Consider the following 12,075-nt stretch of genomic DNA (forward strand, 5'->3'; position numbering starts at 1 on the left):
TCCGAGAGTAATCCTCTTAAACGTCCCCAATTTCATTACCAATTGATTGATGTTATGCTTGAACAAAACAACATATGGGGGAATTCGGATATTAATAAACTTAAATCAGAATGTAGAATTGGTACGATCTTTAATAAAGGAAAAACAAAACATAATTATAGACATGTTGTCATAGCTGTACCCCAATGATAAGAAACATACTGATAAACCACCATCATATATCGATGTCCTGGGCTAGTGTCAGTGTGGACAACATTATTCTGGTTGTACGGTGCTTGAGATGCTGTGGTTATGGGCATTATTCACGTGAGTGCATGCATGGCCAGAAGTGCAGTCACTGTGCCAAGGCATATGCCTACAAGGATTGTAATAAAAAACACCGAACACCAACATGCACAAATTGTAAGAAGATGAATGCCGACCTACCAGAATCTAAGAGAAAAATCAACAAATCACAATGCTTTTAGCAGACTATTCTGCGTTCTACAAAGATTAAAAGAACAAACTATTACCACCACTGATTATGGACTGTAGCACCCATACTAGCTCAACAGCAAGCTCAAGCAATTAGTGAATAATTTAAAAATCAAAATTAGAAGATTAAAGTAACAATACAGTAGTATTCTAAGTATTGTCAAGTATAGTTCTTAAGTATTTTCAAGAATTAACTAGAAGAGTCGAAAGTACCAGGAACATGACCAGATGGCCGAGAGGGCATTTGTTGGATATGTCGGGCATTGTCCTGCCTGGTGCAACATGTTACAGATATGATTAAAAGTCCCTCTTATGTGCATGGAATAGGAAAAAACAAACATAAGAAAAAAAAGGTACTAAGACTCATTAGATTTTAGTTTAATTCCTGAATAGAGCTATACTAATCATAGAAATTAGTCTTAAATTTAGAATTAAGAAGTCAAAAGTTGATAAAATTTTAAATTTTCCCAACAGATTAAGAAAAATTAGGAACCGAAATGGCCAGCATACAAACATGAAAATTACCAGGATCTATTAGAAGAACCATTTCAAAAACAGACATTCGTCAAAGATTACAGGATTCAGAGTAAGTCAATGGTTTCACTATTTTGTTAATGTGCGTATCTACATAAATGTACCGGTACATATATACGTTCGTACAGGGAGTCTCACGAGTCAGTTAACCAGGCTGGTCTCTATTCGGTCACTTCTTCGGAAGCGGCTGGATACACATGTACGTCGGCCGAACAAAACTAGTTTTTAACTGGTTAACTGATTTTTTGGGCCACCTTTACAATATACATACATGGAATTTTTATTTTTTAAAATTATATAAAATTGAGAAAAATAACAAGACATTAGCTCGTCTCATTGTAAGAAATGGTTGCAATTAGAAAATTGTTTGATTATAAATTGGTCTTTCGTCATTTTTGTGGCATGCTTGGCTTCAAAACTTTGCCACACTGGTCGAGATCACACAGTAAGAAGTATGCCCTACACAGCTAAATATGTCTTCCATATATCTAAAGCATTACTGACTGATAGGAAGTTGAATGAAGCATATATTACTGATGTTGCTTGATACCTTTTAAACTCTGCAAGCCTGGAATATATCTTACAAAACAGCAATGAATTGAATCTGAAAAGAAATTCCAGGATTTTTTTATTTAACTGTTTCCTTTGGTATAAGGATTGCAGGCATAAGATACTTGTCCTTCCTCTTTTAAATTAATACAATGGTTGCTGTTTACAGATTTCAATATTTCACGCACTTCCAGTGTCCTTATTTGGTCGTCATGCTTAGATCGTCTTATGATAGAAGCTTGGTCTAGATGGTCTTGAATGTTGTTATCTGCAGCATAGCTAGGGCAGTGTTATACTTTCCTTTACTGATATCATACTTGTATTCAGCCGGCCTTACTTTGAGAGATCGTGTGGTGGCTCTGATGTACTCAAGATTACACTGGAATCTATTCTCTCTCAGTGTAATCTTATAAACACCAGGAACCCTAAGCATGTCAGTGTTGTCTTTTCCATTTCTGAGGATGTTACAGATAGTAGGAACACGTTTGTATGCTAATTTATCACCTCTGTGATGGGAAATTTCTTTATATAAACTTTTCATGTTGTGGTTATAATCTAGAACTATGTGGCACAAGGTGTCAGTGTTCCCACTTCACGATACAACATTATTGGGTGTAGGAGTACCCCTGTTACAATAGGCATTTACTAATTTACGAATAAGGTGTTATTATAACCATGTTTTTTAGCTATGTCCTCCAGACCTTTACGCCTTTTTAACGTGTCCTCGTAATGTGATCATATTGAAAAAAGGAGGAATAGCATGACATATGCGCATGTTCATTGTCTATACTTAAGTGTGCAAAAACATGGTTGTAAGTATATCGAGATTTAAATTATTTTAAAAATTTTTAAGAGAATTAGTTTAGAAAATCCTCATTTATACGTTTTTTAAATAATTGTTAAAAATGTTCCATTTTCGCATTCCAATTTAAAGAATCTCGAGGAAGATCTCCTTTGAAGATCGAAAATGTTAGAATTTGCAGTAGATTATCCTGGAATTTCTTTTAAGATTTAATTTGTTGCTATTTCGATACCTTTCTTAAAGATAAAGAATTTCCAACAGTTGCAGTGTAGAAAACCTAAGTGATTCTGCAATACGTGTAATATCATCTGCAACTGTTCAGTCTGGCAGTTGTTGGAATTTTAATTCCTCTCTAGTAATTCTGTCTGGATTAAAAGAGGTGCCATAAAATTGGCAATTAACCTTTACTTACTTAAAGAAAAACAATTAAATTACATTGTTCTGGTGACGAGTAAAGTCGTTTGACCAAAGCAATATATTCTATTTCATACTTTACTGCATACTTTAGAGCAGGGGTTCCCAACCTTGGACCCTTGTTTACATGCGCCCACGGCAAAGTGTTGGAATAATGAAAAACAAAAGTTAAATCTTTAAAATGAAAAGTTACTTTAGTTTTTAAAATCTTGCTAGATGTAGTGAGAAATTCGCTAAATTGGCTACACTTGAGCTACACACTGACCATTGTCTAATACATCATCCCTATTATAATCATATCTCCAATGGCATTTCTATTGAATTAGTAGTATGGTATTAGTTGTCATCACTTGATGTTGTAAACTCATAATGTTGTAATCACATGCTATCGTTGTGCTGAGTTTTTTCTTTCTTTGTATATAAACATTTTACCCCGAAATGAGTAATCGAAGTAAAAAACAATGAACCTATCATTTTAACAAAGATTGGGAAGAAGACTACTTTGTTATCAAAAGTAAGGAGAAATGTATTTGCTTAATATGCAACAGTGTTGTGTCGGTGGCAAAAAAACACAGCGTCGAACGTCGCGGTTCTTTTAAATTTCTTTTAAAGCCCTTGAAGAAAAAGAGGAATCCTCCCAAGCTGACCTTATCTTACATACAGATATCAGATGGTTAATTAAGTAAAGGCAAAGCAAAGCGCTTGGCTAATTTTTTGATCTTTTGGAAGAGATTAAAAAATTCCTTTTTTCTGAAGGTCAAATGTTTCAACAATTAGATTAACTACAATAGTTGAAATAGCGATGTTGAGGCCAAACTTTTAAACACGAAAACGTGAATGTCGGACGTACGGTACTGCTTTCCTGTAAGCCAAGAAGTTTGACAATGGTGTTCGGAATGTCGAGCATGATTCTACTGACTATCCAAACACCATTGTCAAGCTTCTAGGCTTACAGGAAAGCGGCGCCGAACATCTGACGTACACGTTTTCGCATTTAAAAGTTCGGCCTCAACCTCACTATTATTTATTACTCATCCTAAAATACTTTTAGAACAGTTCGAAAGTAGATTCTAGCAATTTACCATTATCGAACCCGTGGCTACATTTTCATAAATCCTTTTACTACACAAGTAGACATTACTGCTAAATCTATAGCAGTAATCAAAAATCAGATCTTAACTTACAAATGCCAACCTTGAAGATTGTTTACGATTGGGATTATCATCATACGCTCCCAACTGTGAGAAATTAGCAAATGAAATCGGTGTCAAAGATCGCACTAATTCTACTTTTATAATAAATATATATTTTGTTGTAGTAAATATGTTATAGAATTACATAGAAGTACATTTTGTACTTTATAAATTTTAAAATTTATCACTTTAATTTTTTGTGTTTGTGTCTCAGCACACACAGAATGGCAGCACATCGACCAGGAATCACTGGTATATAGAGATAGATCATTGCATGGGGGCAAGAAGCAAGTGAAGCAAATTATAGTAAATATATTAATAATATAAATTTTGCATAATATAACATTAAAGATTAGACTGCTGTATATGTATGATTTGAAACAGAACATTTCACTTCGTTATAATTACGTTTCCGCACACTTGAAAAGTAAAAGTTTTATTTAATGCTCGACATTGCTCTCCAGTAGTTCTTGATCTTTTCAGAATTGTGACACACTTCTATAAGTATGCAAAAATGCGGCATGTTTTGTTATTAAATATGCAGGACTGTCCAATGGGTCGATCACACTCAATTGATTTGTCTTGGAGTTACTTCCACTTGGAGATAAAATATTGAAACCATGTTTGTAGCTCATGGATAGTCTTGCTGGCAGGTGATTCTGCCACACACAAAGCAGTAGCGTAGCGAGGGGGATGCAAGGGAGTGTATCATATACCGGGCACCACTCACAGAGGGGCGTTGAAATGGTCTCCAAGACAAACTGTGTGTTTCGGGAGGGGGAGAGGGTGCCAATAAAGTGTCGTGCCCCGGGCGCCAGTTATGTTCGCTATGCCACTGACACAAACACAGACTTTCTGTCATGCTTGTGGTAATAGCCCAATGCAATTTGCTGTTTTTTAACCAATACATCTATGTAGCATATCTAAAATTATTATTATTATTATTATTAATGCTATCCGTGACAATTTGTAGTTGTTCCTAGATAATGATGGATTGCTAATTACTATACGTGGATTTATAATTATAATGTTGTTGTATTGTATTATGTTATGTAATTACGTCAATATGATGTTTTAGACGATTATAGAAAAAAGATAAGATAAGCAAAAACAATATGTGAGAGTTCGGTTACATTTTTTATAGTGATAAAACTGCAAGTACACACGAAATATGCAAGGAAATGCATTAACCGACTATATAGGATATTCTCTTGATTTTGCTCTATAACTTACTAATTCTATTTTTATTGAACTTAACATATAACTAAGAGACTTAGAGAGTTATTCTAAAGCATATATCTTGTTCTGTTTTTTTATTTATTCACTCGGATATCAAATCTAGAAATTTGTTAAGCAATATTCAATCGTAAATTGATTTAATTATAAAAGCATCCAACTGGAAATTCTCCAGTGATTATTCTCGTTAAGACTCAGTTAGTTTGGACAGTGTTGTTTTAATTAGTTGTTATTCTCAACAGTCAGCACAGAGTCATTTTCGGGTGTTAAAAGCCGATTTATAATATTCTGGAGGCTTTTTTCTAGTATTTTTGTCAGTTTTGTTTACACCATCCTAGGGAATTTTGATGAAGAAAAAATATATATATTATGATAAATCAGATATTTGTAGAAGGTACCAGAGCTCGTACCTTCTATAAATATCTGATTTATCATAACGCCTTATGTACAAGAAGTTTGAACATATCCCGGGTTTGCTGAACATGTATACATAGTCAAATTTTGTGCGTGTTGATGTGGCTGCAAGGTGTACTGACATTCTGTCAGTACACCTTGCAGCTACATCAACACGCACAAAATTTCATCAACACGCACAGAATGTCAGTACACCTTGCAGCCACATCATATGATCTTAACTAAAGCCGTTTTATAATATATGTTGATGATTTAAATAAACATGAAATCTAATTGTGTAGGTGCCAAGGCGACAACATGGGTTGAAAGGGTTGAGAAAGGATGTGGCAAAAACGGAGTGAGAGTAGCTCGAGGGATGTATGTAGAAGTGTTTAGTTATATTAATAAAGAGCTATTCATATTATATTATCTGGTCAGTTGGTTCATAAAGTTCCTTATTTCCGGATCCTGTCCCACTTTCTGTCTTGGAAGTTTTTTCCTCGGGAGTATTCAGGTTGGACTACCCAGTCGATTTCTCATCATTGACGATCTGTGGTTCATCTGGGGAATAAATAGACAATGGGTGTTAATGTATTCTGTTCCTGTGGAATGTGCCTCTCGGAGTTTCAATAATGTAAGATCATGGAGTACGGTGAGCTTCCTTCACCTTTCTGTATGTTCACATATCTGACACCCAGACTGGCTGTTCCATCTTTAAACATGAAAGAGTTTTTGCACTGTGGTGAAACTCCCAGGACAGAAAGTGGGACAGGATCCAAGAATAATGAACTTTATGAACCAACTGACCAGATAATATAATACAAATAACTCTTTATTAATATAACTAAACACTTCTACATACAGCTGGTTTCCTCGAGTTACTCTCACTCCATTTTTCCACACTCTTTCTCAGCCCGTGTCGTCACCTCGGCACTTACACAATAATATTCCATGTTTATTTAAATCATCAACATATATTACACATTTATAGAATGTAAACTGTCAAGTTTTAAACAATGCATTAAACACATTCATGAAATTTTTGCTAAAAATTGAAAAGACACAATGCAAAGAAGAATGAAAGTCAACTGTAAATATGAAATGTGCAAATTTTTTATTACAAAGTAAGCTAAAACTTAAAATAAAAATATAAAACTATAGCGCATTAAAAACAGAAACAATTGATATAAGAAAGATTAATACAGGTAACCCCCGTATAACACGGTAGTTACGTTCCAAAAAATTGCCGTGTTATGCGAATCCGTGTTATACGAAACAAAGAACTAATATGAAAAGGAGGGTTAGGTTCCAAAAATTAAAAAACATGCTAGTATATTTTCATAATTAAGATAAATATCTTCATTAAAATTTTTTAAGTGATACATATTAATATAAATTAAACAATGTTTTCTTCGTCATCACTAAAAACACGGATTTACGGCATATGCTTGGTGATTAACTAAAAACACCATTAATTAACCAAGAGCGTTTTCTTTTTGGCAACTTATCCTTATCCTCTGAGCATTTTTCTGCATTATCTTCAGATCCATGCTTTACCTTTTGCAAAAAGTATGTAATTTTAGATTGCTTGCTTCTAGTTAAAAGGTCTCTATAAATTTCCTTATATGGTGCAAAGCACTTATGAAGAATAAAGCAAGTATGGAATAAGGGAAAAACATTCGACAACATCAGAAGCAGAAGCGTCGCGATCTGGCAACATTGAAACAAGTTTCGAGAAGGACCACGTGTATCGACAGAAGGCGAGAAGAGAAAATTTACATACTTAAGTACTAATAGTTCACGAAAATAATAATTTTCGTGAACTATTGATATTATTACTTAAGTATGTAAAAATTTATTACATTTCATGTTGTACGAGGGTTTTACCCAATTCTCGAACCGTGTCAGAGTGAATCCATGCTATAAAAGTACTGTGTTATACGAGGGATGGTACCAATTCTCGAACCATGTTAGAGCGAATCCGTGCTATAGAAGTGCCGTGTTATACGGGGGTTACCTGTATATGTTTTTTTTCCCAGGTGTTATAGAATATAATATTGGGAAAGTATGGCAATCAGTTGAATTTTGACTTTCCATCCCAATTTTTTGTGTTTCTCAACATTTCAATGAGCCCAAAAATGCAAAACACTCCTTACAAAATTTTACATGGGTGTCAGTATCTATTTTGCATCGTATCTTGGAACCGGATAAATGAAAAGTTTTGAAACTCGGCAGATTTATTTCTGTACATGGGGTACAGGTGCTATTAAATTTAGGTGTTGGAGAGGTAGAAGCAGGTCATACATATCTCAAATGGTATAATACAGTATCACTTCATGCCAATGTTTATTATATGATTATAACACTTACGTGGTGTGGTGTTACAGTTCATTCTTCAAGTCTCCACTCCAGTAACGCCACAACATGCAAGTGTTATAATCATATTTCAAGTGGTGTCGGACTTAATAAAACTTCTTATTATTATGTTTACAATTTAAAAACTTACTCCTCTTCCCAAGAATAAGCCCTTTTGCCTTTCTATAATGATTGGTACTACAAAAATGCTTTTTTTTATTATTATTTTATAATATCTTGTAACAGATGGCGTGAATAGCTTTGTGAATTATCACTGGCAGGGAAGACTTGCAAATGGACTTTGCCAGCTTTCCTATTAACTTTCTCCACCTTCAAACGTTATGTCATACACATTACAAATTTAAGCAAATTCACAATAAGAAGAGAGAAATTTCAACATATCTGGTCATACAATCTCCGATATATCTGAGATTTTGACTTCGGTTTAAATTCAGAAGTGACAGACTACGGTCTTTATTCATCAGCCATTCGACTGTACAATTGATTTAGTAGAGGCTCTCCTTCTAACTGTCTTGCATCTCTTGGCAATACTCCTCTCTTCCGCATCATTTTTATAATAATTCTTTATATAAATAGTACTAGATTTTTGTATATTGATTAAAACACTGTAATAAATACCATCATAACAAAATAAGTAGTTAGACAAAAGAAAATATTGCAGTTTAAAATGTGAACGATAAATTTACTTAGGGTTTTTGAAACATGTAGAGAACGTGGCGTGGGCATTTTGGTGTTTTGCAAGATGTGGACAGTTGAAATTTCACCTGTCGCAATGACAACATTATTATATAGTGTGTGATCAAATGGGAATGTTTATGCTTAAATTTGAGTCGTTTAACAATTTAATGGAAACAAAAGGAAAACAGCAGCCCCTCCAATGGGTTGCTGTTTAATTTCAATTTTTTTTCCCTGTGAAATTAAACATTCTTTAAACCTGTTTGCTTGTGTCTTAAAGCACCAATATGACATCATCTGTTAACATTAACATTAAAAGATTCTCTGTATTCTGCAGTGATCCATTATTAATAGTTTCTTGGCAAAAGAACATAGAGGCTCTTAGGCCATTTCGTACATGATTAATGACTTCTGTAAACATTAATTATCTATTTATGGTCAATTACTTTTTTAAATCTTACAAAATCTTAATTTTGACAAACCTCTCTTGTTGTGTTTTCTCCATTAATAACAGAAACATTCTTTGCTCATAATACATCAACCTTCAGAAGTTACAATGAAAACAAGTGGCTTAAAAATATGCAATTCTATGTACCAGAAGAAGCTTTCGGTATTAATTCCTCTCTCCTACTGTCTAGTAGCAATCCGATCCCGTTGCAATCTAGTTGGACATTCATAGTGACAACAAAACATAATTTATTTCTTTTATTAAATAATCTTTATGTAATTGACATTCAGATAATTGATATTCTTTTACATATAAACATCGCTAAACCCGATGTAATATAGCTAATCATCCGGAGGTCTGGGTCCGGGTAGCGTAACTGGCAACGCATCTGCATGGTAAGCAGGAGTTGTGGGTTTAATTTAGAACAGCTGGGAGAAAAAATCGGCCTGCTCCGGGCCGATTTTTTCTCCCAGCGGTTCTAAATTATTTAAATTAATTAATTTATTTATAATTATTAATATTAATAAGAGATGGCGCCTAACGCTTACCTCTAGTGCCAAATTAATTACGTAATTTATTTAGTAATTAGCCTTAAAACTAGCCCGATGGATTTACGGCATATGTTTGATGATTAGATATTCTTTTACTTTTTTTCTTGACATTTTTACTCAGGAAACAAGGCTAATTATTTTTGTTTTGCACGTGTTATTACATGCACTTGTTTTTAATTGTTTTTAACCCCATTTCGTGACAAATTTATGCATCATTTGGCTCTTCAAGTTTGGGACGGGAAGTTATAGCATACAAGATTTTGATGCGGATTTTGGCTATCTTCTGAATGGATTTTCTTGTTTTGGATTTGTAACAATGCCTGACTGTCACTGGGGCTACTAAAGTTATCCACAGTCTTTTCACGTAAAATTGGCATGCAAAATATTGTGACTCTTATACTGCATTCGCACACAATCCATGGCTCACTTTGATCTCGATTTACCCATAATCTCAGTTGTAACTGTTGTTAGTCGAACGTCGAGCTGTTCGCACAGGCAGTCCGCTTGAGAAGTACCCGGCTATTGCCTGCAATGATAAAACTGACATAATTACGCAATAAGTCACGAACACCAACAAATAAAATGAAAGTTTTGATTAGAAATAAATCCTTTCTCTTGCCATATATTTAATAATAGCCAGATTGCATCATCTCTCCAAGTATCTTTTTTTATTTTTCTGTTAATAGCCTGACGTGTTCTGCAGGCATCTTGTATTTTCTTGCATGCGTGGGATTGTGGGAACTCTTTTATGACTGGATCTCGTTTCAGGAACTCTTGAGTCGATTGTGATTGAACCTCATTTCAGTCGAGATTGAAATGATCAAGAGAGGTCGTACCACGGCACCGTAGCCAACCTCGATCACAATCTAGATTGAAATGCTCAGTGCAAACAGAGTATTACACTCTCCTGTGACTGCTTTGCTGGTTTACCATTCATATGCAGTAAGTTGTTAAATCTAATGTCAGAATCACTTACCAATTTTTTGCTTTGGGATTCATTCATCAAAGTTTAATGTTACTTTAAGTAATTGCTTTAAACTAGTCCATCATTTTTACCATCGTTATCATCATCACTGTAAAGTGGGTTTTCACCTTTTACAGTAACAAATTTAAAATGCAGCATGAAAAAATGGCATTAACTTGAAAAGGGAATGATTAAGAGAAATCTTACAAACTTGGGTATATTTTTTTCCCTTTCTTTTACGACGACGACGATACATCAGATGGCCAAGATAGTTAAGGCATCAGTCTACTTCTCTAGAGTCCCGGGACTGAATCCAGAGGAGCAACTCCAGAAGTTTTTGTAGGCAGTCTGTTCTAGATATGTCGGGAATTGTCTCTCGCTACTCTGTTGCTCCCATTGTGGGCCCAGCTGAACCCACAGCTCGCTCAAAAAAGGATTATTAGGGATGTCAACTTTTCATGACGGAAAAGGAGCAAGCTAAAAAAGACACATACAACTCTTTGTCTATTTTTCTGTCCATTAGTGAGTTAGCAGACAGACCCACTGAATGCAGTCGATCATTATTTGAGCCCAACCAATGGGCTAGCCACGTGAACTGATTTTATAGTAATACTCCCTCAGCAGATCACACATATGTTGCATTTCTCTATTTGACCAAACCAAACCTTGTTCATTTCTTAAAATATTTTTAAGCAATATATGAAGTCAAACTTATGCATACTTTAGTTATTATGAATTGTGTAAATGCAGAGGGGTCCAAAAAGATCTCGTTAAAATAAAATAGTGTAATTTTTGTTGCCAATTTTGTACTTAAAAGTTATCCTTACTTAGAAAATAATACACTGTTAATGTATAAATATTGTGATTAAAACTACATCTCTAAGACTGTGCATAGACTTACGGCAACTGCTTTATCTCATCAGTATCCTTGCCTTATTTTAAGTACGTATCATTGTATTTTAAATATTTAGCTATGGCCAAATGATATACTGGATTATATCGGGCTATAATACGGCTACTGCTAATAACTAAATATTTGATAAATTTACCTAGAGGAGGAATTAGGTTCTATTTTGCTTTAAATTTTGAGGCATTAGATGTGAAGAGACAGCACCTAAGGCTTATAATCCAGCAATCATTTGGCCTTAATGAAAAATTCGGTTAATAGATGTTTATACAGTCGACCCCCCTATAAGACAGTAGATACGTTCCATTCTTTAGGAATCCGATTTCTTACGAGTCCTTCCAATCACAGCCCGACACGTGTGAAGTTTACGGACTACGGCTGTTTTTGAAAGGTTTTCTTCCATAAAATTAATCGATTCTAGACTAATCCGACTCAACATTTTCAAAATACATATATTTTTTTTGGAAATAATCCGTATATACTATGCTATAAACAAAAAATTGTAGGATTACTTACCAAGTGTGCACCATTTGACATCGCCGTTGCTCAAGCTTGTTTT

General features: G+C 34.4%; 1 protein-coding gene across 1 annotated transcript in view; it reads left to right on the forward strand.

Moving 5' to 3' along the window:
- Nucleotides 1–942: 942 nt before the first annotated feature.
- LOC111615718 (protein yippee-like 1) overlaps nt 943–12,075 on the forward strand; it is a 105,778-nt gene continuing 94,645 nt past the window's right edge. The window contains exon 1 of the mRNA XM_023357156.1: nt 943–1,060. The gene's annotated coding sequence lies outside the window, so the exon portion shown is untranslated. The remainder of the gene's footprint in view (nt 1,061–12,075) is intronic.

This window comes from Centruroides sculpturatus, unplaced genomic scaffold (assembly GCF_000671375.1).
Source record: "Centruroides sculpturatus isolate CEXI.00-Female unplaced genomic scaffold, Cexi_2.0 scaffold161, whole genome shotgun sequence".
NCBI lineage: Eukaryota > Metazoa > Arthropoda > Arachnida > Scorpiones > Buthidae > Centruroides > Centruroides sculpturatus.